Genomic DNA, 15,690 nt, shown 5'->3' with positions numbered 1-15,690 from the left:
GGGTTTTGTCCTCCGGGCGCGAGCGGAGGGCGGCGGGGAGGGGGCTGCAGCTCGCCCCGTTGTCACCGCCCGGGCTCCCGGAGCGGGCCGCGCGCTTCGGGGTCTGCGCTTGTGTTGAGCACGGTGGCGGAAGGTCGCTGAGCAGGTGGGGACCCTCAGTTTTGATGGCAGTTGATGCTGTGTGTGAGACACCATTTATCCAGTGAAAAACCCCAGCGAGGTGTCTGCGATGCAGCGACTCATTCCAGAGCACTTTGGCCATTTCGTACCCTCCGAATTTAAAGGGACAGAAATACCTATCCGTTTGCATCCTGAAGGTCAAATATTTACCCATCAGTCATTTTGGACGGAACCATTCTTAAGTAGGTCTTGGGAATCTTTACATCCTGGATTCGGTTACCATGCTTGATAAATCATGAATTTTCCATAATTCTGTAAGTAGTTTACTTTTCAGTTTGGGGTATAAGGTGTTTACGGAAGCCTGTACTAAGGAAGGGCCAGTTTGGGCATTGAAATATTGAAGGGTGAGGAGAATATTACTCTTAAATATTTGTCTCCATAGGAGGTGTAATTAGAGGTGTAGGTATCTTTGCGTTCCTTTGTTTTAAAATGCAGGTTTTTAATATGACATCATAAGGCAAATCTAACTATTATTGTACAAGTGCAAATATTTAAGAATATGAAATGAATTTTTAGTACTTCAAAAGTAATTGAGATTTTTTTTTTTTTTTTTTTTTTGAAAAGTACTGAGCCTGATCTTTGTCCCTGTTTTGGTAGCATTTGACATGGAGCAGTTAATGGCCTTCGAGCCAGTTTTGTCATCTGTGAAATGGGAAGAATGAGGACACCTGTCTCACAGCATAGTTAGGATGGTCAGTGAGGGAAGATGTAAAATGATTTCATCAATACTCAAACCCTTTAAAATGACTTGATCAGTGCTCTTATTTTCAGATTCCTCTGCTCAGCTTACTTAGCTCTTTTAGCTCTGTCTGCAGGCGCCTCCCTGCCCCTTCCTATGCACACTTTCCCTGGCTGCTGCCAGCATGCCCTTTCCTAAAGGCAGAGCAACTCTTGCCAGCCTCCAGCTCAGCAGTCTTCCAGGAGCGCCTGTTGTTTTGAGCTTAACATTCAGACAAACCAGCATCACATCTAAGGACCCTAAAGTATTGTCATGTCTCCTTTCCACATTGTCCAGCTAACTATACAACTCTTGCTTCTCCGTCCACACTACTTTAGTCCTTATATTCTTTCCTCTGACTGGATTGCCCTGTCTGACCCCACCTCCTTCAGTTTTTAGAAGTTCATATCAAATTTATCTTCTCTGAAGCAATGTGGAAGTAGTATCAAAATGAGTTATTCCTTACTGCAATGCTAGTTCTCTATTTCACTTCCATTATTGTTTCTATTCACTAATCCTAGTCATCTACTACTCACTTCCATCATTTTATATAAGTTATTTATATTAAACATTGGCTGTGGTGCTAGAGGTATCAGTTTAGCCCAACACCTTTTAAATATATGAAGGTACTCAAATGTTTGCTAAGTAAAATCAAAGTCAGTAATCCACCTTAAAGAATATATGAATGTTGTCAAGTATGTCAGAAATGTAGTTTCACTATGTTGAATATAGTTACTGTTTATTTCTTTGCGATTATCTTTGGGCCCTCACATAATCTCATAACAAGTGATATTTTACACAAAATGAACCCATTCACTTTCCCATCTCACTTGAACTCTCAGAGTCTACACTGTGGACTGAATTTCTGCAGCATTTCTTGGGTAGAGGGAACCAGAGAACAAGTTTAAAAATATTCTTTAAATTGAAAATATAACATGTTTTTGTTTAATATTTTTCCTCTTTTGGAAATTTATTATACTCATAAAAGGTAATTCTTGGTGGGGTTTATTAAGAAGAACATTAGCACTGGATTCGAAAGACCCACGTTTGTGCCTTGGCCCTGGGTCACCAAGGGCCAGTGTGCTGTCTCTGTCTCTGTCTCTTTGTTTTGTAGCCTTAGAGTGGTGAGGCCATGCTGCAATCCCTGTACAGGTGTGAGGTAAGAAGATGTCTTGCTTCACAGCATATTTTGTTCTTGTGTGTGTGTGTGTGTGTCTGTGGGTGTGTATTTTTCTCTAGTGACCATAAGAGAAACTAGACACTGTCTCTCTATCACCTTATGATGGTAGGGTTGGGGGGGGGTTGCCAAGTAATAGTTAAATTTCCCAGGCAGGAAGCCTCAAAAACTTCCCTCCTCGATGACCAGATTTGCACCAGGTCTGGGCCACTGGCGCTTTTCTGTCCCACCTTTCCTTCCTGGTTCCTGGATCCACTCTCTGAGGCAGTCCCCATCCCTTAGGAAGGTGGCTACTGAATCTCCTAACTGGTTCCTTTCCCTGGTTCCTCTGGTCCTCCTCTGAGCCTGATTTCTTTACTGTATACTGTGCTCTGACCCCAGGTACCTGTGCACCAGGGTCTCAGCATCCCCACCGCGGCACACCTGAGGGTGTTCTATTGGTCAGGCTCACCTGGGGTGCCACCATCCACACCTGCCGCTGGAGCAGGAGGTGACTTGTTAGGAAATCCCTGAGATCTTTGCTGCATCTCTTGCAGAGTGTCTTCCTGTCCCTGATACCTCGGGCTGTTTCCACCATGGCCCACTCCTTGGTCTGCACTGCCCTTCCTGCCCTGCTCTTCCTGTCAGAACTAGTGAAGACTAATGCTGCTACTTCCACTCTGTAACCTGATTTCCAGAATTAACTCCTCTTTACTGTTCTTCCACACAGGACTTGACAGATACTGCCACTCAGGTATTTTTTCCTAGTTTATTTGCATGGATGCCTATCTTGGATCTTAAATTCCTTGAGGAAAGAGAGGAAAATCTTATTCATTGCTGATTCCCTTTAGTGTGCTGTGTCTTTCGTGGTCCCCATCTGGTGAGCTCAGCAGGAGAGGATGGGGTTGGAATGTCTTTCTGTGGAGAACTTTGTGAATCCACAGGGCAGGGACAGTCCCTGGGAGCAGGGCTCAGCATGTAGTAGCTACTCAGTAAGTGGCAGCTTTTGGCTTTTAGTGGAGTAACTGTAGAGTACCCTGGAGGTGGGGCAAGTGGTTGATTCTGTGTGCCAGTTTGTTTTCTTAGAGTTCACTGATTTGTTTCTGGCATTTGTATGTAGAGATAAAAACATTTGTTCTCTGAATTGCACGTACATTTTTTATTATTCTTAGGAGTACAGTGGAGAGGGCTTTCTCACGATTTGTAATGGTGGTTCTAAATTATTCTGAAGGCAGGAAACCTCTCTTAGATTTACAGGGTTTTTTGTTCATTTGTTTTTGTTTTGGGGCATGTGGTTTAAGAAAATCATATAAAATTGAAGCTGTCAAAATTTTACATATACATTATTTTTCAGTAAAGCAGATGTTTTCACTTTAATCTTACATCTTGTAATTATTCATTGAATAATAGAATTTCCCTGTGTAGGATTTAGAGTGGCTGTGGAAGTTATTTTTTATATCTTCTCCAGAACCCCTTCCCTGTCTCTAGGCTTTCTGCAGACCCTGCTCTTCTGTTCTGTCAGCAGTCTTGTCCCTGGCTGGACATGGAACATATTGATAAGGAAGACTGGCTTTAATTTTGAAACTTTTAATATTTAGTTACTGTATTTAAGTTTGTATGATTACTGATTATATAGGGCCTCAAACTGAACAGGTTGTATCCAGAGATGTATTGATGGTGAATTAACTTACATTGGCTTTATTTATGATTATCAGTTTTTTCAGTCATTGTAAATTACATATTTCTAATGAATCTCTTAAAACTTGCTTTAAAGATTTGCACACGATGGGATTATCTCTGGGTGAACTTAATATTGCTAGTGTTTGTATTAGAAATAGAAGACACTAGGACAGTTAGAAGATGAATAATTGCAAAAAATGCTTGAGAATGTGTTGCTCTGTGTGCATTTCCAGCTGGAGTGGTGGAGGAATGTGAATTTGGAGAACACACAGGCGCTGTGTGTGTGTGTGTGTGTGTGTGTGTCTGAGGGTGTGTATTTTTCTCTCTGGTGACCATAAGAGAAACTAGGCACTGTCTCTCTATCACCTTTATGATGGTAGGGTTGGGGCGGGGTTGCCAAGTAATAGTTAAATGAAGTGTGACAGTCAGTGAGCACGGTGGAGGACAGATTCCTGGGGGTGAATGCGTGGGGAGCAGTGGGGAGCCGTGGGCTTCAGTGTGTCCCCTCTCATAGAGTGGTTGGATAGTGCCTCAAAAAATATTCTCCCTTTTATCCAGGAGTTTGTTTCTGACTCAGTTACATTTTCCAAAGCACCTTTTGAATCTTCATAGTCAGTACATAACTATTTCAAAGTTGCTTGCCCACTTTGGAAATTTATTTGAATGTTTTTCTCTTTAGTTACAAGCCTTTTCTTGACTATCTTATTAGCATTTTGCTCCTCATTAGCATTTCCCTGAAGATTTTAATGGAGAGAAAGTTGAAATTGAATAGACATGTTTTTGACCGTCTGTTTCGGGCTGTTATTTGCCACTGCTTTCTTTGGTCATCACCATAGATAGCTGAATATGGATTATAATTTTTTTTGAGATGGAGTCATTCTGTGTTTCCCAGGCTGGTCTTAAACTCTTGCTCTTTCTTCCTCAGCATCCTAAATTGCTGGAATTGCAGATGTGTGCTGTTGTGCCCAACTTTACAGTTTTGTTAATACTCCATCCAAAGGAGTTTCTTGTTGTCATAAACTGTAAAGTTTAAGTAAAATCTGTTAAAGGACTTTTTGTATGTATATTAGTCAGCTTTTCATTATTATAATGAAATACCCGAGACGGGCTACTTATGAAGAAAAGAGATTTATTTAGCTTACAGTTTGGGAAGTTGAAAGTTAAGATGGGGTGGCCCATTGGTGAGGATGGTAGATGGCATCGCATTGTGGTTGGAATGTGTGCAGGAGTAAGCAGCCACTCCTGAATCAGGAAGCCATGAGAGGGAGAAGTCAGGTTTTCCCCTTTTGTTATAGCCCTTTTGGGAGAACTACCTTAATCTCTCTGTAGGGCAGTACCCAAAGATCTGAGGACCTCCTATGAGGCTTCACCTCTTAAAGGTTTCACCATCTACCAAGACTGCCACACTGAGGATTAAGTTTCATCATGGACCCCTGGGGATTACGCACATGTATCCAAAGGATAGCATCTGTCCCAGACCTAAAGGCTTCATGTACATTTCACAAGTGCAAAATGCATTTATCTCACCCCAGGTAGTCCCCAGGTTTTAACTGCTCTAGCATTGTTCCAAAGTTTAAGTCCAGAATCTTGTCTGAGACTCAAGGCAAAGCCTTTCACCTGTGAGCCACAATTAAAAAAAAACAAAAAAAAAAAAAACCAAGTTGCATACTTCTTAGGTAAAATGGCAGGAGAGGCCCAGGTTAAACATTCCTATTCCAAAACGAAGGAATAAGAAATAGAGAGGAGTAATCACCCAAAACAAGACCAGAGCCCCCACAGGCCAGGCACTAGATCTGTAGCTCTTGTGCACAATACAGTGACAGGTGAGCCCCCAACATGGCATCTCCGCTCTGTGGCCCTACTGGCCCACCTGCTTATGCCCAGGCTGCATGCCGACATTGGCAGCTTACCTGGGTAGGCCATGCACTCTGCTGGCTACTTTACTTTTCTGGGGTCTCCTGCAGTGTGGTTTACCAAAACATTGTTTTAAATATAAGTAGCTGGTAGAAAGCCTGTTTGAAAAATATGTGCAGGTTAAAGAATTCTGAAGATGTAGTAAATATAAAACGGAAAGCAAGTATCCTCTGTTATTCCCCATCCCATCCTGTACTCATCTTTCCTTGAAAACCAATGATTAATTTTTTGGATATCAGGGGAAAAGCTGCCTATATATCTTTTTTTAAAAAGTAATCATGATAGAGAGTATTCTTGTGTTATGATTTTAAAAAACACTAAATTTATATTTTGGAGCGGTTTTTATACAAGACATAGATCCTGCTTTGCCATGGTTTTGTTTGGTTTGGTACTGGAGATTGAACCCAAGGACACTTTACCACTGAGTCACATTGCCATCCCTTTTCATTTTTTTATTTTGAGGTGGAGTGTCACTAAGTTGCTTAGGGTCTTGCTAAGTTGCTGAGGCTGGTATCAAACTTGTGATCCTCCTGCCTCAGCCTCCCTAGTCACAGGGTTATAGGTGTGTGCCACTGTGGCTGGCTCACCATGTTGTTTTGCTTTGTTTTTTGGGTACTGGTGATTGAACTCAGGGGCACTCGACCACTGAGACACATCCTCAGCCCTACTTTATATTTCATTTAGAGACAGGGTCTCACTGATTGTTCAGCATCTCATTGTTGCTGAGGCTGGCTTTGAACTTGAGATCTTCCCGTCTCGGTCTCCCGAGCTGTTGCGATTATACGTGTGCACCACCGTGCCCAGCTCACCATTTTTTTAAAAAAAAAATGTCTACTATTCCATTTGTGAAGGCCCAGGTTCAGCCTGCTTCCTGCACAGTCACATACCACCCCTGCTTGGTTTAATGATGTCCTGCTACAATCTTGATAGTCCTTTTTGAACCAGAAGCCAAATTATTATGCTCCACTGCACCTACAAATTATGAAATCATTCTTGGAAGACTTTATGAAAAAACATGTAAAGTAAAGCCCCTCTCACCTCCTAATCCTGTTTCCATAATGACTAACATTAACAATGTATTTACTTGGAGACTCTTTATACAATGTCTCTTTAAATGTCCCATGCTATTTTAAAAAGTATAATTAATTTGAGATCCATGGAAAGTCCATATGTATTTTCTTGGAAAACTCCATAATAGATCATAAATGCTGCAAGCTTTAAAATTAAGGGGGGAAAAGGCTCTAAAAGTCTTGTAAGTTATAAGAGGTTGATAGTAAATTGCAGTTACAGGTTTGTATTGTTTTGTTTTTATTTTTTATTATTTTTTATTATTTTTAAAAGAGAGTGAGAGAGAGAGTGAGAAAGAGAATTTTAAAATATTTTTTAGTTATTGGCGGACACAACATCTTTGTTTGTATGTGGTGCCGAGGATCGAACCCGGGCCGCACGCATGCCAGGCGAGCGCACTACTGCTTGAGCCACATCCCCAGCCCTGTTTTTATTTTTTAAAAAATCATATTTAACCTGAAGCTTTAGAACTTAAGTTTCACAGTATTGAGCTGTCCATCTCTGGTGGAATTTCACTTTGTAAAATGAAGTCAGACAAACACTAAACACAGCATAGGTAAGTTAGAATGAAAATAAGGTTTATTGTTAGGTTCAGTTGAATGAGGATTCATGGCATTATCTAGTTGCGAAGTAGTTGGTTGGAATCCTGGGTAGAATGGGTGAAGCGCCTTAGCTATAAGTTTGAGGTGCCAGTCAGACACCTATTTGGTAGCTTGATGGCATTAGAATTCTGGTGTTCTGGAGAGAGGAGGGTGGACAGAGTTTGGAGCAGTCACCACACAGATGTTACATAAAACCCTGGGAGAGGAGGTCAGCCAGGATTGTGCCGCTCAGTTAGGCAGCCAGGAGCCACATGGAGCTTTGAGCTTTGGCACAGGCTGATCTAAATGGAGAAGTGTCACAATTGTCACACACATCAGATTTCAAAGACAGTATGAAAAAAAGAGTAAAAAAAATCTCACCTTGATTATATTTGGAGTGACACTATTTTGGATATTTTGGGTTAAATATATTAAAGTTGCACTTGTTTCTTCTTGATATTGCTAAGAGAAGAATTGCTCTCAGAGGCATGATGGAGAAGTTGTGTGTAGTCAGGGAAAGCCTGAGTTTGGGCCTGTGGCCATGCAATTGTGGACTGTGCATGGGTGACCATACTAGGTAAAAGAGAAGTGTCAGGGAGAAACCGGGTCTGAGGAGTATGTAATAGATGGGATTGTTTGTTCATAGGCCAGAAAGAGCTGTGGAGATGCAGGCTCAAAATATTTCCCTATACTGTTTTTTATAAAATGAATTTCATGAGCCTATTCAGAGAAAGCTCTGCTGCAGCCTGAGGAGTCCATCACAAAGAAAGCATACACCAATAGGGTTTGACACAGCTGATTCAGGAAGGAGGCTCTCATGACCCTTAAAGCTTTGGCCGCAGGGCTTTCACCTTGCAGTCTTCACTTGGTGAAACTGCTCTATGTGGACACCGTCTGCTAGTTCTGAGCTCTTCAGATGCCACTGAGTGTTGAGTTAGGCTTCTTGTGTGGCCTTGGCTACCCTGAGGGGAGGGCTTTGTGTCCTTCTGTTGTATAATCTCATGGTTTGGTTTTTTGGTTTACCACTTGGTCACTTCAGCCAGAATCATTGGGAACCTCATCCACCTTTGTCCTGCTCATTTGGCAGAGAAACAGACTTTGGCCATTTACAACAGTGGGACTACAGATCTTCCCGGTGGAGCCTGTGGACTGCCTTTTACTTTGTTGATAGCTGTATCAGTATTGGGCAGTTATTTTTTCTTATGATGTTATACTTTTTCCCTCTGAATTTCATTCTTCTGTTTACAAAAAACAACAAACCTTTTGCATATACAGAGCGGTGTTATGGAAACTGGAACTCCTGATTGACTCTTGCTTGGGCCTTACCAGGACTGGCAAAAGGTGGCATTGAGAAGAAGCAGGTTTGTCATTGGCTACAGTGGGGTCAGAGTGGGTCTTACTTTTCTTTTTGGATTCAGGCCTTTGGGGATAGTGAACAGTAATGGCCAAACCAAAAACTTGAATTAAGGAGGCTCTGCTTAGTGCAGGGGAAAGGCTTTGCTGCAGTCCTCCCTAAGCGGGTGAAGGAAGTGCTCCAGTAAGATAGGGGTAATAGTATGAGGGAAAGGCACCAGCTCTGGAGCTGGGGCACATGGTTGCCCTGGTTTTGACGCGTATTGGGACGCTGAAAACATGTCTAGGTTTCTTTGCCTCTGAGAAATCAGAGGGGCTTCATTCATCTCCTGTGTATTAGTTAGGGTTCTCTAGAGGAACAGAATCCACGGGAAGTACGATTCTGAAAGGGGGACGATTAGGTTGGCTCATGCTACCAGAAGCTGGATGGTCCACCATGGCTGTCTGCAGGCTGGAGAGTGGGGAGAACCAGTAGCTGCGCAGTCCAAGAGGCTGAAGCCCCAGAACAAGAGGGATCCATGGTGCCATCCTAGTTCAAGTCCAAAGCTTCTGGAGAATCCGCTTTGGAAGAGTGAAGGAGCGAGAGTCCGATATCCTCAGCAGATCTCAGCAGCAATCGCGTCTGCTGTGGCTCCCTTGTTCTTCCAGCTTTCATTCCATCTAAGCCACCATCCTATTGGTAGGTGCTGCCCACACTTAGGGAGGGTCTCCATTTCTGTTAACTGTCCCACATGCCAGTCATTCCTAGGCGCCCTCATTGACAACCCATAATTGTCAATCCTCGGTATCTTTTAATCCAATCAAGTTGAGAATTCAATTAAGCATTACATCCTGGGACTGTTGTAAGGAAGTACCATGAACTGGGGCTTATAGCAGCAGCAATTTATTTTTTTTACAGTTCTGGAGGCCAGGTGTTGGCAGGGCTGGTTCCCTCTGAGGGAGGACCTGGTCTGTGTGCCAGCAGCTTCTGGCAGTCCTTGGTGTTCTTGGCTCATGGGCACATCACTCCAGTCTGCCTCTATCTTGGTGAGGCATTCTCCCCCAGTGAAGTAGAAATGCATTGAGGTTTTAAGAAAAGGCAATGGTGTTTACTGATTGAGAGTCGCTGTGGTGCCTCAGACCTGGATGAGTATATCCATGTTCTTAGAGGAAAAACAGTTTTGTGGGTGGAACTGTGGGTTCTGGTTTACCCGCGGTGCAAAAGTTCCCAGGACCATGAGGATGAGCATTTCATGTACGTGATGAAATCATATTGTCCTAGTTTTAAATTTGCTAGTGAACATGCTGCTGTTGCCTCTAGATTAAACTCACTTGTGTCCTTCGCTGTGTTTTGCCCATGGTAAATGTACACCAAAGGGTGGTGGTTCTGCTGTTTGGAGTTAGTGAAGAGGTACTTCAGTGGGCAGGGGAAGCCAGTTCTTCCCTCAGCGTCACATGCTGGTTCTCTGGACACAGAGGCACGTGGAGCGCTGGTTAGGGCATGTGTGGGGGAGGGAGCCCTTGAACTGCCTGACAGGCCCAGGGAGGCACAGCCTTGGGAGCCCTGAGAGGCTTGGTGGTTGCCTGGAGCTGGTTTCTGCAGCCGGAGAGCTCTCTGAGGGGCTGATTGAGAGGGGAGCAGCCCGGTCAAGTCCTTCAGGTGGATCCTGGGTGACTCAGCATGGTGTCTACCACAGTGCAACAGTATTTTTCTTAGAAATGTTTTGATTGATTTGATTTGACCCATTGTTGGCCTTCAGGAGAAATATAGGTAATAACAGAAATGAGTCCCCTTTCTCCGTGCCTCTGCTTGGTGTGACAGAATTGTTGTGCTCAGTAACCTCTTCTTTCCTGGACTAAATGTACTGGTTTTCTCAAATGTGCCATTTTACATGATGTCCATTTCAACCTGCTATTGTCTTGGCTCTCTTTAGCCGTCTCTGCACATATTTTCAGACACCAGTGGCATTAAAGGCCTTGGAGCAATAGCTCATTCTCAAAAATTTGGAATGTATGTCAGGTGAACTTAAAATTCTCAGCTCATTTAGTCCCCTTTCTTTTTCCCTTGTTGAATTTGCGCTGCTTTGATAATTTGAAAGACATATCTCTCTCTTTTTAAAAAATATTTATTTTTTAGATGTAGTTGGACACAATACCTTTATTTTATTCATTTATTTTTATGTGGTGCTGAGGATTGAACCCAGGGTCTTACACATGTGAGGCGAGTGCTCTACCGCTGATCCACAACCCCAGCCCTCTTTTTTTTTTTTTTTAATATTTTTAGTTGTAGTTGGACACAATGCCTTTATTTTATTTATTTTTATGTGGTGCTGAGGATCAAACCCAGCGTCTCGCAGGTGCTAGATGAGCGCTCTACCGCTGAGCCACAACCCCAACCCCTTTTTTTAATATATATATTTAATTGTAGATGGACATAATACCTTTGTCTTACTTATTTTTCTGTGGTGCTGAGGATTGAACCCAGTACCTCACATGTGCTAGGCGAGTGCTCTATTGCTGAGCCCCAGCCCCAGCCCCTTGAAAGACTTCTTAGGGAACCTGTGGCCTTTTGGACTGTGGTAGAGTAGAAGGTAAATGCTGGAAACCCAAGTTCACTTTGGAATCATTGCTGCTGTAGTCTTTGTGGCCAGAAGGGCCCTTGGCTGAGCCACTGTGGCAGGGAAGGACCGCTTGCTCCTGAGGCAGTGCAGCCTGTGCCTCTGCCCAGTTCTTCCTCCTCTTTCAGTGGGAGATGGTCTCTTTGAAGTCTCACGTCGTCATCTGTGAAAAGGGAATAACAGTGTCTACCTCTTGGGGTGGTTGAAGTGAGATGAACATCCATGTACAAAACTTCCATGTTAAGGATTCCCGTGAGTTCCTGCTCCTCCTGCTGCAGGAAAACCACATTTATATCCTAAGGAAGAAAGCGCCTTTGTCACTGAGTCTTTGACAGAGGTGACTGAGCTGTGACTATGATCTTGCAAGCTTCAAGTAGGAGGAAATGTTCTTAATCCGTGAAGAGTGTCTAAGGAAACCGGCCTTACAGAGAATGCCTGTCAGTCTCATGGGGGAGTGTGGGAACATTTCCTGTGTAGTCAGGTGCAGGGCGAAGGGTGCCCCGTTGGTGCCACTTCTCACCAGCCTAGCTGACTGCCACAGTAATCTGACAGGACAGTATTAACAGGCACAAGGGCTGTATGCCTAAACAAAATTGCTGTCACTTGCAGATGATAATGTGTAGAAAACTAAAGAGAATCTGTAACCCAGTATCTAGGATAAATCCAACAGCCAGAGTCTGGATCAAAATCTAAAGTTTATTCAAGAGACATAAAAGGAGACCTAATTAAATGTGCGGATGGCTCTTATTCCTGACAGGAAGACAGTGCCGTAAAGCAGTCGGTTCTCTTCAGATGGGTTGATACATGCAATTCATTTCCCATTAGAACCCCAAGAGGGCCTTTCCTAGAATATGACACACTGATCCTAAAATTGTAAGAAAGGGAAAAGGATAAAGAATAGGGAATATGCTCCTGAAGCAGAATTCCAAGACTTGATGTAAAGGTCTCGTAATGAAGACTAGTGTGGTGTTGGCGTAGGGTTGAGTCCCAGACAGACCTGAGGTTATGTTGAGCTTGATGAGAGCAGTGGTGGTAGCAGGGCGGTGGAAGGCTGGTCCTTCCATGAGGTAGGATTGTTGGTTTTCCAGATAGAAAAAATGAAATGCAGGGGTTGCTCTTGTAGAAAGTGTCTCAGATCCCTGAGGCGGAAGGTGGGGGACATGCATGTTTTAGTTAGTTCTTTTTTTCTTTTTTGGTACCTAGGGATTGGACCTAGGAGCTCTTAACCACCAAGGCACTTCCTCAGTTCCTTTTTTTAAAATTCGGAGACAGGGTCTTGCTAAGTTGCTGAGGCTGACTTTGAACTTGTGAACCTCCTGCCTCAACCTCCTAAGCTGCTGGGATTACAGGCGTGTGCCACTGTGCCCAGGAGTTTAGTTAGTCCTTTCTGGGTGTTTCCTTAGCACCTTCCTGCTAGAGCACTCGTCACCTGTCTTCATAGGTGGTATGGTTATGTGTCACCTTCACCCCTTCTCCAAGGGCAAAAAGATAGAAATGGGATTTTGCCTAACAGGGTAGAATGCAGAGGTGATTCAGATGTGGAGCAAGGTGTGGTAGGTGGTGTGATGTAAGGAGCAAAGGAATGAAACTAACTGGCAGGAGGTTCTCAGGGCAGAAGGTGGAGGGAAGGGTGAAGGGCACTTCTGAGTCCATGTATTTGTGTGGATGTTCTTCATCTAGCTGAGGTCAAATGGAAATATCCTGTGGGTCGTTGGGACTACTAAACTGAGAGGACAAGGTAGGAAAAAGAGATTTGTAGGGGTGACATTTGTATAAATCACACCAACCAACCCACCGTTCTCTCTTCCTTTCTCCTGGCTTATCACTGTGTTGCCCCAACTGCTCTTGAACTCCTAGGCTCAAGCCATCCACCACTGAGGGTCGGCTTTGCTGGTCTTGTGCAGGGGGAGGCAGGGCGCTGTGGAGGGCCTTTGCCCCTGCACAGAACACCCCGTGTGAGGGCGGGAACCTGAAAGCCACTCTAGTGTACTCAGAGACAGTAGATGTGCCCGGAGGCTGTCCAGGTTAGAGGGGAAAGCTGAAGGATTCTGATACTTATAAAAAGGAGTACTGGTTGGTTTGCTGTATAGAATAACTGTGCAAGTTATTTGAGGGGAAGTAAAGAAGAGAGATACTTAAAAACTTTATTCCTAAATTATGCCATTAGTTTAACTTTTCAGTCTTGGAGAATTCAGGATGGAAGGACCTCAGGTGGTCTATATCTTACTTATAATTTAGACTTTGGGGAAAATGTTAATTTCATTCTGATTAGAGGTCATGTTTCCCAAACTTTGTTCCAAGGAAGCAAAAGGGGTCTATAAATAACTCAGCACACAAACTACCTACTTCCTTCCTTCTTGGAGGTCCTAGATGTATATTAACATATTGAAAGTTTCAAGAAGCTCTGGTGTTTTCCTAATTTATGCAAAATAAAGTTCTAAAGCAATATAATACATTTGTTGTGTCATCCAGAATAAACTTTGAGAACACCCCCCCCCCCAGCCTGTTATCTTTTAAATGATAACATTGTTCCTTTAAATAGCTTCTAGGGGCTAGAAGAATTACTGTAGTTACCCTAAGAGCTACATCTGAAGACTTGATTTAATGTTTGAAGCATATAACAATGGATGAAAAATTTAGCACACATACTTTGGTACTTTCTGAGTTCTCCACTGTATCTTTTTGCATAATCAAATAGAATTTCATTTAGACCCTTTGAAATTTCTAACTAGTATCAGACAGTCCACACAATTTTTATATTAAATGAGATTTTATTGGCAGATAATAAAACATTGTTGAAGTGTTGCTTATTACCTAAGCCCATTTTGGGGAACTATAATATTTTATAGCTTTTTACAGTAATTTTTAAAAATCCATGGTCTTAGCAATTGGAGAGTTTTGGGCCACTCTCCCCCTCTCTTGAAACTCAGAGGTAGATTGCCTTGGGTTCTGAGTTTAGAAGTTGAAAGCACTAGAATACCTATGCTTAGACATTTTTTTTTTTTTTGGTACTGGAGACTGAACTCATGGGCACTCTTCCACTGTGCCGCATCCCCAGCCCTGTTTTGTATTATTTAGAGACAGGGTCTCACTGAGTTGCTCAGTGCCTCGTGGTTGCTGAGGCTGGCTTTGAACTCGAAGTCCTCCTCCCTCAGCCTCCGGAGCCGCTGGGATTATGCTCAGACATTTTGATAAGCAAGAGTATCACTTTGAAAGATCATTTTGGCACAGTGTGATCTAGTATTTTATATGATAAAATGTTTCAGCTTTGACAGTGCTTTTCATCATATTTGAGCTTTTTGTATTTTCAAAAATTCTAAAAATCTATTTGTTTTAGTTTCTAAATAAACTTGCTTAGGATTTTTGAAATTTTTAATTTCCTAGAGTGAAGATAAATTTTAATTTCTCCTATCTGATGTTTTAAAATTTCTAAAATTTAATTGTTTCATTACTTTTGCAACAAATTTCATTTCATTTAATTTCATTTACTACCTTTCTAACAAAAGCTCTTAGAATTTCATGATAATGAACTTTGTTTTGTCTTGTGTTTGGATCTTGTGTGGTGGCTGTTTTGTTGCATTTTGCAGGCGAGGAGAACTGTTGTAGTTGTGAGTGTGTACATTTCCCCATCCCTTTGGCTAAAATAGTTTATGCTTTTTTAAAATTTTGTAACCTGTTTGACATGCAATTTGCCTCTGCTAGGAAAAAATGAATTTTTGTAAATTCACATAAAGACTTTTTTTTGGTGTGTGTGTACCAAAGATTGAACCTGGGGGCATGTATAACCACTGAGCCATATCCCCATCTCCCATTTTTTAAAATTTTGAGACAGGGTCTTGCTAAGTTGCTTATGGTTGTGCTAAGGTGCTGAGGGCTGGTTTTAAACTTGTAATCCATTGGGGCTGGGGATATAGCTCAGTTGGTAGAGTGCTTGCCTTGTATGCACAAGGCCCTGGGTTCGATCCCCAATATCAAAAATAAAATAAACTTGTAATCCTCCTGCCTTAGCCTTCCGAGTCACTAGGATTACAGGTGTGTGCCACTGCACCTGGCCCATTAGGACTTTTTTTTTTTTTTTTTTTAAATAAGGAACTTATTTTTTAAATAAGGAATTTCATTTTGCAGGCAGAAAAACTGCCATTTTGTAGCCCTGCTAATGAATTCTGACATCTAGCACATCTAAGTGAACTGTATTGGTTATTAATAACATAGTAACCTACAAGCAGTTTTAATCTGGCAGTCCAGTTTTTCAAACCTGAAATGTTAACAGATGAGTATGATCATCAGATAACTGGAGATCAGGTAAAAGTTAGATATAAAATAGTGCAACTTTACTTAAGCAGCTTACCTCCTAAATGGCTGAGTTTAACCAATAAGGACAGAAAGGCTGACTAAAGCTTTCTGGTCTGTATGCATTTGCAAGTAGCAGGGTCAGTAGAGAAT

At 42.5% G+C, this 15,690-nt stretch overlaps 1 protein-coding gene across 15 annotated transcripts in view; it reads left to right on the top strand.

Moving 5' to 3' along the window:
• Positions 1-41: 41 nt before the first annotated feature.
• Positions 42-15,690, top strand: part of Kiaa0232 (KIAA0232 ortholog) — a 76,779-nt gene continuing 61,130 nt past the window's right edge. For 4 of the 15 annotated variants that reach the window (XR_007340981.1, XR_007340980.1, XM_048784137.1 and 1 more), the window contains exon 1: positions 50-434. The gene's annotated coding sequence lies outside the window, so the exon portion shown is untranslated. Of the gene's footprint in view, positions 435-15,690 lie in introns of all 15 variants that reach the window. The other 11 variants (XR_007340982.1, XM_048784131.1, XM_048784129.1 and 8 more) reach the window with 8 other exon arrangements.

Source organism: Marmota marmota, unplaced genomic scaffold (genome assembly GCF_001458135.2).
Source record: "Marmota marmota marmota unplaced genomic scaffold, marMar, whole genome shotgun sequence".
NCBI lineage: Eukaryota > Metazoa > Chordata > Mammalia > Rodentia > Sciuridae > Marmota > Marmota marmota.
This window is presented reverse-complemented; position numbering and strand designations above follow the sequence as displayed.